This window comes from Stegostoma tigrinum, chromosome 47 (assembly GCF_030684315.1).
Source record: "Stegostoma tigrinum isolate sSteTig4 chromosome 47, sSteTig4.hap1, whole genome shotgun sequence".
Taxonomy (NCBI): Eukaryota; Metazoa; Chordata; class Chondrichthyes; order Orectolobiformes; family Stegostomatidae; genus Stegostoma; species Stegostoma tigrinum.
Window position 1 is genome coordinate 8,528,266 of NC_081400.1, and position 10,406 is coordinate 8,538,671.

At 39.3% G+C, this 10,406-nt stretch overlaps 1 long non-coding RNA gene across 1 annotated transcript; it reads right to left on the reverse strand.

The window, feature by feature from the left end:
• Positions 1-1,091: 1,091 nt before the first annotated feature.
• On the reverse strand, positions 1,092-7,670 carry LOC125449855 (uncharacterized). The gene is made up of 4 exons (XR_007246964.2): positions 7,556-7,670; positions 6,696-6,784; positions 2,441-2,499; positions 1,092-1,817 (listed from the first exon to the last, which is right to left on the reverse strand). It is a non-coding gene; the product is annotated as an uncharacterized LOC125449855 (long non-coding RNA).
• Positions 7,671-10,406: the final 2,736 nt, after the last annotated feature.

The following is a 10,406-nucleotide window of genomic DNA, read 5'->3' on the forward strand; positions in this document are numbered from 1 at the left end:
AAAATGCTCTGGTTGAGGGAATGTAATAGCTGTCATCAGGCAAGTTTTTACGACCAGAATTAAGTGATCTGCTTAATTTTGAAGGCTCTAACTTCAAGAGTCGATTGTGACACATATGTTACTGACATCAGCACCAAAAGCTAAGTGCTCCATAAAGGAAACAGAAATGGAGATGATAACAACCTTGAATTGGTTTGAACCAACCTAGCTGTCACAGTAACATCTATCCATGACAGTAAGTGTAGGAGAAATTATAACTGAGAACATCTCATTATGCTCTTAATATCAACATCAGTTTAATGATGATAAATTAAGGTAAAAACTGTTGGTTAAACATTGGATGCATGCCAATGAGCTTTTTTTTTGCCACAGTGTCAGATTTAATTAAACCACAAGTCATCTCCTTGGATATTCCTCAGTCTACCATTCTCATCTAGCAAACAGTTCATTGGTTATTTAATGCAGAACCGAAGATTATACCATAGGAACACCAGGTAGTATGTCCTTGCTTAGAAATCTTTTTTAAAAATGTGGCATGCATGTAATAAAACTAGGTAAATGACTTTTATGCTAGAGGATATAGTGCGCTTTTTTTAGTTCACAGTCTGTAACTTTATAAGACGTTGATGAGATGACATTTAAAGTGCTGCTTACTGTTTTAATCAATGTGTTTATGAAAGAATATGTTAAAATGGGAAAAGAACTTGTGGCAATCAACTGGAAGGCTGAGAACTTTCTTACAGGCCAAAATAGTTGCATCTTGTTTGTATCTTTTTGTCTTTGCTTATCATAAACAGAACCCATTTTCTCATTTTCACACCTTATTAATACTGAATGTTCATCTCTATGCCCACTTCACTATCACTGACATGCCTTTATCTTTTGCTCTAAAAATCTGTTCATGCCCCTCCTCTTCTCCCTTTGTCAACAGTATAAAATATTAATTAATCCCTACCAGTTGTGAAAAAAGACTCATATTTGACTCGATTAATTCATTTTGCTTCATTCTTCACAGATGCTGCTGGACGTTGAGTTTATGCACAAAAATGTCATTTCATTATAGTGGAATCGAATATTTTAAGTACAGTCCCTCTCCATCACCATGATAAAGGCAGGAGTATATCTAAGGCATGCACAGAAGAATATTGCCAAGATAATTTCAAAGAAATGTCCAAAATTGCAGTTACTACCCACAAGCAGAATAAACGTTAGCAGGCTCTATCAGCACAAGAAATTAAGCAGTCCAGTCCAAATTACCGACTGCATTAATTTGGAAATATACTGTTATTCTTCCCACTACCATCAACTTAATATTCAATGCATTCAACATACTCTTTAATGGCACTTTGACAATACCTTCTCTGCAAAATCTACAGCGCATACATAGGAAACTTGGACTCACTTTCTGAATAAGTACTTAGGATACTTAGTAAGTAATGGCCTTGTCTGCAAAATTGAAAAAAGAATAATAGCACAAAACAAAACAGCCCTCAGTAGTGGTTGAATCCTTTCTATTTCAGCCATTCCTACTTCAGAGTGGTAAATCATTGATGATAATTGGGTATTATATTGGGCAGAGGTAATAAAATCTTTATCTGAGGCAGCATCAGTCGCTCTTCTAAATTAACATTCCATTTCCATACAAATGGATTTTGATATACAGACACAGCACAGATTCAAGGAAGAGCACCTTCAATTATTACTGTTTCTAACTGACTTCGCAATGATAGAAATCATTGGGCATGTTCTTTAATTCAGTAATGCTGGGCACATCAAAGTATTGGATCTTCAGTCAAGGCCAAGTGAGCATAGAGAGTCTGGGGAGTAAATCAAAAATCATTATTACCATAGAAACCGAGGAGCAATGAGCAGCAATTCAATAATTGTACCTGATGCCCTATTCATTTGGAAGTTAACTATCTCTATGTCCATGTACCTATTAAAATGTCCAATTAACATCAACAAATAAGAAGAAAATTTGAGTAGTTTCCCAATATCCATCCTCATTTATGTTTCACCTCTGAACTGCTTATTTTAAGGTTTTTGTCCCCTTGGCACACACTGAGAATAAAGGAAATGATTCTCACTTTCCATTCAACGACATGTCTTAAACAAACTAGTCATTTCAGCTAGATCATGTTTTTGTCTTCCTTTTGTCCTGGAATGATCTAGATATTTTTATCTTCTGTTCGCAAAACACAATTTGTTTTTCATCCAGCCATCATTGCATACATTATTCATAATGCAATTATATATAACTGCTGATTACATGTCCAAATCTCCATTTTCAGTTGCTTTGACTTCTTGCAAAGGGATAAACAGTGCCATCTCACATTGATTACAATTCTATCACCATAGTCATCCCTTATAGACATTTCGAAAAACAGGTGTAAGGAAACTACACATTTTGATGTGAAAAAAGTCAGTTTTATGCACTCACCTCTTTCTTTGGAACATGTTGTTGAAATTCTGCTGATTTTTCACTGGTGTTCCAGTTGCCTAATGTAAAGGAAATAGTCAACATCTTAAAAAAATTAAGCTTATTAAGTTCAAGAACATAAAGAATGGAAGAATGCAACAACTCAGAAATAGAGCACAATGAATTTATAGCACCCACAGACACGTCCTACCCAAGTCACAACTCCTGTAGCAATATCCCGCGAAGACAGTAAATGTCACAACAAGGATAAGCATCACCAATATACTCCCATAAAACATCAAAAGGCAAGGGATGTGCAATGGCTCTAAAGAGGACAGAGATACTGTTAAAATGCACATTAACCAACTGATGTTCACAGGTAACTCATCAAAACAAAAATAGTTGGCAATTCTGACTTGAATATGCAACTCACAACTGCACCAAATGAAATTAAATGAGATTGATGAATTCGCACAAAGACACACTGAGACATGGAGAGAGAAAAGGAAGGAGAGGCATACCTGAAAATAAATGTTTATAGAGTCATATAGTGTGTAAACAGACTTTTTGGTCCAACTCGTCCACGCCGTTCAGATATCCTACATTAATCTAGTCCTATTTGCCAGGATGCGGCCCATATCCCTCCAAATTCTTCTTAATCATTTATACCTCATGATGGGTTTCAAATGTTGCAACTGTATCAGCCTCCACCACTTCATCTTGTAGCTTATGCTATACGCCCACAACTGTCTACATGAAAAAGTTGCTCCTTAGTCAATATTATAATGTTCCCCTCTCACGTTAAACCTTTCCCATCCAGCGTTGGACTCCCCCTACCCTGGAGAAATGACCTTGGCTATGCACTCTGTCCATGCTCCTCATGATTTTATACATTTCTATAAGATCATCTCTATACCTCTGACACTCCAGGCAACATAGCCCAAGCCTGTTCAGCCTCTCCCAATAGCTCAAACTCTCCAACACAGCAATGTCCTTGTAAATCTTTTCCGAAACTTTTCAAGTTTCACAACATCTTTCCTGTGGCAGCAGAACCAGATGAAATCAATATTTTAAAAGTGGCTTACTCAGCTGCAACATGACTTCCAACTTGTAAACTCAATTTACCAACTAACAAAGGCAAGCAATGCCTTTTTCACTATTTTATCTACCAGCGGCTTCACTGTTAAGAAAATATGAACATATGTGCCAAGGTCTCTTTGTCCGCCAACACTCCCCAGGATCTTACCGTTAAGTCCATAAGTCCTGGCCTGGTTTTCCTGAACAAAATGCACCACCTCATGTTGATATAGATTAAACTCCACCTGCCACTCCTGAGCCCATCTGACCAAGGTCCCATTGTACTCTGAGTTAACCTTCTGGGCTGTTGACCAAAACCACCAATTTTAGTATCACCTGCAAACTTACGAATCATGCCTCCTATATTCACATCCAAATCAGTTGCCTAAGTGAAAGAGAAGCAGTGGACAGAGTATTCATCCTTGTGTCATACCGCGGGTCACAGGCCTCCAGTCTGAAAAGCAACCCTTCACCACCACCCTCTGTCTCCTACACTGGAGCCAGGTATATTTCCAAATGGTGAGCTCTTCCTGTAAGACCATAAGGCCATAAAGCCATAAGACATACGAGTGGAAGTAAGGCCATTCGGCCCATCAAGTCCACTCCACCATTTAAATCATGGCTGATGGGCATTTCAATTCCACTTCCCTGCACTCTCCCCGTAGCCCTTGCTTCCTTCTGAGATCAAGAATTTGTTGATCTCTGCCTTGAAGGCATCCAACGTCCCGGCCTCCACTGCACTCCGTGGCAATGTGATCATACTTTGTGAACCAATCTACCATAAGGTCCCTTGCTGAACATCTTACTGAAGTCTATAAAGACCACATCCACTAATTTGCTTTCATCAATCCTTTTCATCACTTCTTCAAAAATAGCAATCAAGTTAGTGAGATACAACTTTCCCAGCACAAAGCCATGTTGACTATCCCTAATCAGTCCCCCTGTGTTTTTTTTCCAAATACATGTAAATCCTGCCCTTCAGTATCCCCCCCCACCCCCCCACCCAAACAACTTGCTCACCACTGATATTAAGCTCACGGATCTATAGTTCCTAAAATTTTCCATACCACTTTCTTTTTAAATAATGGCACCACGTGAGCTAACTTCAGTCTTCCAGCACCTCACCTGTTGCTTGTTTGTAGAAAACTATAACTTTGCAAATATTATTCTGTTGAGCAGAATATAATGTTGTAAAGTTCTCCAAATTTTGCTAGTTTCTTGTTGTATTAATGCAAAATGAAAATGGCTATTTGGATTTAGCTGCATCTGTTTAGCTATCCAAATCAACAGCTACTTCCTGGTGCCTGTCACATAACTTCCCATCGATATTGTCAGTTGTATATTTCTTGCAGCATTCAACAATTTGTGTTTATTCAGAAACGTGAAGATAATGAAGTGTCAAGATGTTGAAGTGTGAATCACAAATTTATTGAATTGCTTACACGATATATCTCCATTCAGCATTTATCGAAGTAAGAGTTTTTTTTAGAAATACTTCCTTAAATACTTGCGATACCGGTTCCATAAATCGTTACTCCCCTTATTAACTAGCCGTCGACCCAATTTTCACCACCTGCATGCCGATTTAGAATTTTTTTAATCCAAAACCAATTACATTTTACACCACTATATTCATCTTTGCATCTCCTCAATTCTCTGAGCTAGGTGAAATGTTTTATGGGTTTTTTTTCAACAGATTGAGGCATGCAATCTTCAGAACTTATTATCTATGCAGGCAGAACAACAGGGTGATTGGCGCTACGTGGACAAAATAAAACTAAATATATATAATGTCACACAGGCTGATAAGGTCATCAAAGGGAAAGGGCAAGCATAAAAACTTACAATAGCAAACACAGATTTGTAAAGCAAAACAAAGAAAAATGATCGATTTACACTACGGAATATCGATTACTCAAAATTTGGGCCATGATAAATTGATCTTCTGTTGGTGTATCAAATGGATATATATGCAATGGACAGCATTTGAGAAAACGATTTACTATAATGAGACTGGAAGTTAATGTTTGAACCGAAGAAAAGAATTGAAAAGCGTATTTTTGTTGCTGCTCTGAAAGAGGAATTCTGCTTGTGAAAGTTTTCTATTGGATAGAATTTGACAACATTTTTCGACTTCTGAGGCAGTCTGAATCGATAAGAGATCAATATTGGAACCATTCTGAAATCCTGGAGGAATTTGAAGAGAATGCCTTTTTTAAAAAAATCATTTGGTACTTATACATGTAGATGTCTATTAAAGAGAAATGGGGCAGGGTGACGGGAGGGCACTGACGTGGGTACAGAGCATTCAGATTTCTTAAATATGCACGGGAGAAAGGGATATAAAAGCAGGTGAATATTATGATAGTTTTATCAAAATAAATATTTTGCGACATCCTTAAGTGAAACAGGAATGCTCCTTTTAATTTTGTTTTAATCACTGATTGTGTTAAACTAAATTATGCTTGTCTGGGATGTGAATGCTATGAAACAGAGAGAACAATCCAGAGGCAATATCAGAGAATTTAATGAACTGGAATTAGATTTTTTTTCATTCTGATTAGCAGAAGTTCAGACTCGTACGTCATTCCCTGCTGTATGAAAATGGTCTGGTTCAACAGATTCTAATAAGAAATCAGAAAGTTAAATTGTGCTTGAGTAATCTGAAAGAGGTCAATGTTTCAACAGTTAGATGTTGATGCAAAGAAAAAGAGCAATTTTAAACATGAAAGGTTGAATTATTAGTAATAAAGCCTAATACTCGCATTAAACATTAAGAATCAACCGTTGCAGGCAAATTTACCTTTCTGAAGTGGAAGATTTTCACTGACAAGAATTTTAGTTGCGTTGACATGAACTGAACAAGTACGGAACCGCACCATGTTTCCATGCTTCTACTGGGACTCTGATGTGATTTATGGAAATGTGTGCCATGGCAGAGTCCATTGTCACAGAATCTGTCCAAGCCTCACCATTCCAAGAGGAAATATTCCAGTTAATGGGAAAGGAATCAGAAATAACATTACTCACTAAACACATCAATGGGTTAGTTTCCAAGGAAAACATTTCATCCAACAGCGGAGATAAAAGAATTACGTTGGGTGGCCCTGATAAGAATGGAGGGGGGGGGGAACATAAAATTATTATTCAACGTTGTTGATTATTGATAGTGAAATCTGTAAATCTATCTTACTCTTACCTATTATGAGCGCTTGTGATCCATTTCCGAATACAAAGGAGTCAAAGTATGAATTCCTGCTGGCACAGTAGTATAGACCAGAATCATTCCTTTGCAAATCACAAGCGTATAACGAGTTGATTTGTTGTTCACTTCTCCAAAAAATCTTACAATACTTGCTTACAGTGTAAACGTGTTGCACACGTTCTCGCAGCTGCTGTTTATACCAGTAAAAAGTATCGTACGCCAACCAACCCATGTGACAAAGCAACTTGACAGTGTTTCCAATGGGGACCGTCTGAAGTGCTGGCGTCTGCAGGACTAATGTCTGAAGAACAGTAACTATGAAAACAGAGCATGTCACAGGCAATTCTGCTTTAGCATCGAAAATGTGCCCGCTTAGCACAGGGTTAAGAGTGTAAGTGTGGAAAGCACCCTGCTTTTCTGTCATGACCATCAATCCAAACAACGAATTAGACAAATTAGTACAGGAAACAAATGAAAGAAAGAAAGAATCTATGCAAACAATGAAATTATTTGTAATTATAGTCACACATTATAATCTTGGGAGAAAATGAATTTTGCACAAAGGAAGATCTGGCAATTAGCAATTCCATAATGATCGCCAATGCTGTTTTCACCACTTTGGTGGAAGAGTGAATGCTGACCCCAAGCTGTAAGTTGATTCCTCAGCTAGTTTCCCAATACAATGCGCGACATGTGCAAAAAAAATTTTAATTTACAGACCTTTGATAATACAGTTCTTCACCACAAAAAAACCTGACATTAGAGAATACAACCTCTTAAGATTTCTCTTGACTAAATTTCCTATTTGTCTTTCTGCATAACAACACCATAAAAAAGAAGTAAGTAGATCAAACCTGGCAAAAGCTAGAACAGAGTACAGAGAGGTAAGACATTCACTGTTTGTGGGTGAAGTTCAGAGTGTGACATTTAGAATGGCTTATCCTGTTTGTGGAGCACAGTCTAGAGGCAATGCAAAGTAAAACTCACAGCTGTAGAAATTATCTTCAGCATTTAAAAGTAGCTGAATGGAAAGTACAGAATCATTTATATGGTCACTGTGGGTTTCCTGTTTACCCGTTAAGCATCCCCATTTGCAAAGGTCATTTGCTCACCAAGCAGTTTGCAAAAAAAGAAATATCTTTTCTGCCTGTGACATCACCATCAATCAGCATCCTGCTTGTTTCATTCCCTTTTGGGTCTGCCCCTATTCCTCATCAAGTGTCTTTTATCAGGAAGCAAGAGAGCATTGTAAGTTCAACCTTCCATAAATTTAAGCACAAAAATCAAAGGCAGTAGCAGTATCTGTATGACAGGAATACTGTACAACTCAAGGTAGCTTTTCAGCTGAGACGTTAAACCTAGGCACCTTCTATCCTTTCAAGAGATCAGAAATATTACCTGGTCTGTCTTGGTCAAATGGTCCATTTGAATTTCGCTGTCAGTCTTGAACAAAACATCTCTACTCGCATCATTACAAGTAAAAAGTCAATTTTCGGTGCATTTTTTTTGCAAGACTGTTTAATAATAAAGCATTGCCCTATGCACTGCATTAGGACCTAACAACATTTCAAATCTCACGACCTTGTCAGGAAAGTGGTTTGAGACGTCCTTCCTGCATTAATAGAGATCAGCCTTAACCTTCAACAGTATTTCTCTTCTTACTGTTGTTAAACATTCATACCAACATAACAGACATCTCAGGTTGATTGATAATCTATAGTCAGATGCTCAAACTCTATTCCAGTTGAACTATTCTTGGTAGTTGTGCATCCAATGCAACAGCAACTGCAAATGCGTATCCCTATGTGTGAGGCCGAAAATGCATTGGTGGAGAAGAAGGATTATCCACATCACTCTGTGTAATGTTATTAACAATATTCTACCAATTATATCTAATTATATGTCAAACAAAGATATATTATATGTAGATGTGGGATGTATTTACAGTTAATGACTATTAGTAAATTAGGATGCGATAATTAATGCACAAGTGCAGCTATTTGCAATTAATTGTTCTATTTCAATTGACATCATCAATTGGGAGAATACGTTTACAAGGCATTTTTTGAATTGTTACAATAGATATATGCTTGATATGACAAATTACAGCTGAGTGTTAAGAAGGACATATTATCTCATTACGAAAAAGCCAAATCACAATGGATTGTGAGGTAGTAGGAACTGCAGATGCTGGAGAATCTGAGATAACAAGGTGTGGAGCTGGATGAACACAGCAGAATAGGCAGCATCAGAGGAGCAGGGAAGCTGATGTTTCGGGTCTGAACCCTTCCTCAGAAATGTGGGAGGGGAAGGGTACTCTGAAATAAATAGAGACAGGGTAGGCAGTGATAGAAGGTGGATAGTGGAGCAGATAGGTGGAGAGTAGATGACAGGTCAAGGAGGTGGAGATGAAGCTAGTAGAGGTGAGTGTAGGTAGGATGTGGGGTAGGGGTTGGTCAGTGAGGTGGGGGGGCGGATAGGTAGGAGACAAGACGGACAGGTCAAGAGGGCAGGGATGAGAGGGGGTCTGGTCTTGGGATGAGGTCGGGGTGGGGAGATTTTGAAGTTAATAAAGTCCACATTGAAACCATTGAGTTGTAGGGTTCCAAGGCGGAAGATGAGGTGCTGTTCCTCCAGTTTTTGGGTGACATCGTTGTGACTCTGGAGGAGGTCCAGGATGGACATGTTGTCCAGGAAGTGGGAGGGGGAGTTGAAATGGTCCGGGACTGGGAGGTGTTGTCATTTGTCACTAACTGAGCATAGGTGTTCCTCAAAGCAATCTCCGAGCCTCCGCTTGGTCTCCCCGATGTAAAGCAGGCCACATTGGAAATGGCGGACACAATAGACAACATTAATGGATGTGCAGGAGAATATCTGTTTAATGTGGAAGGTTTTGTCGGGGCCTGGGATGAAGGTGAGAGGGTGTGGGGTGTTACAGAATTCCCTTTGTTCTCATGTATCACACCATGAAACTCTGGATTCAGTGTATCATTCTCTGCCACTTCTGCCACCTGCAATCTGACCCCACTACAAAGGATATATTCCCTTCTCCACCCTTATCTGCATTCCAGACGGACCGCTCTCTCCGTGACTCACTTGTCTGCTCCACACTTTGCACTAGTACCATCACCCGAGGCACCTTATCCTGCAACCGCGGGAGGTGCTATGCCTGCCCCTATACTTCTCTCATCATTTACATCCCAGGCCCCAAGAAAACCTTCCACATTAAGCATATGTTCTCCTGCACATCTGCTTATGTGGTCTATTGTATCCACTGTTCCCAATGAGGCCTCCTCTACATCAGGGAGACCCAACGGTGGCTCACAGACCACTTTGTGGAGCACCTACACTCAGTTTGTGACAAACGACAACTCCTCCCAGTTGTGAACCACTTCAATTCCCACTCCCACTCCCAGCACAACATGTCCATCCTAGGCCTCATCCAGTGTCACAATGATGCCACCTGAAAACTGGAGGAACAGCAGCTCATATTCTTGGAACCCTACAACCCAATGTTCTTAACGTGGACTTTATGAACTTCAAATTGTCCCCAGCCCTGACCTCATCCCAAGACCAGTACCCCCTGTCATCCCTGCCCCCTTGACCTGTCCATCCTCTATCTCACATATCCGTTCCTCCCACCTCACTGACCAACTCCTACCCCCACTTCCTACCTACATTCATCTCTACTGGCTTCATCCCCGC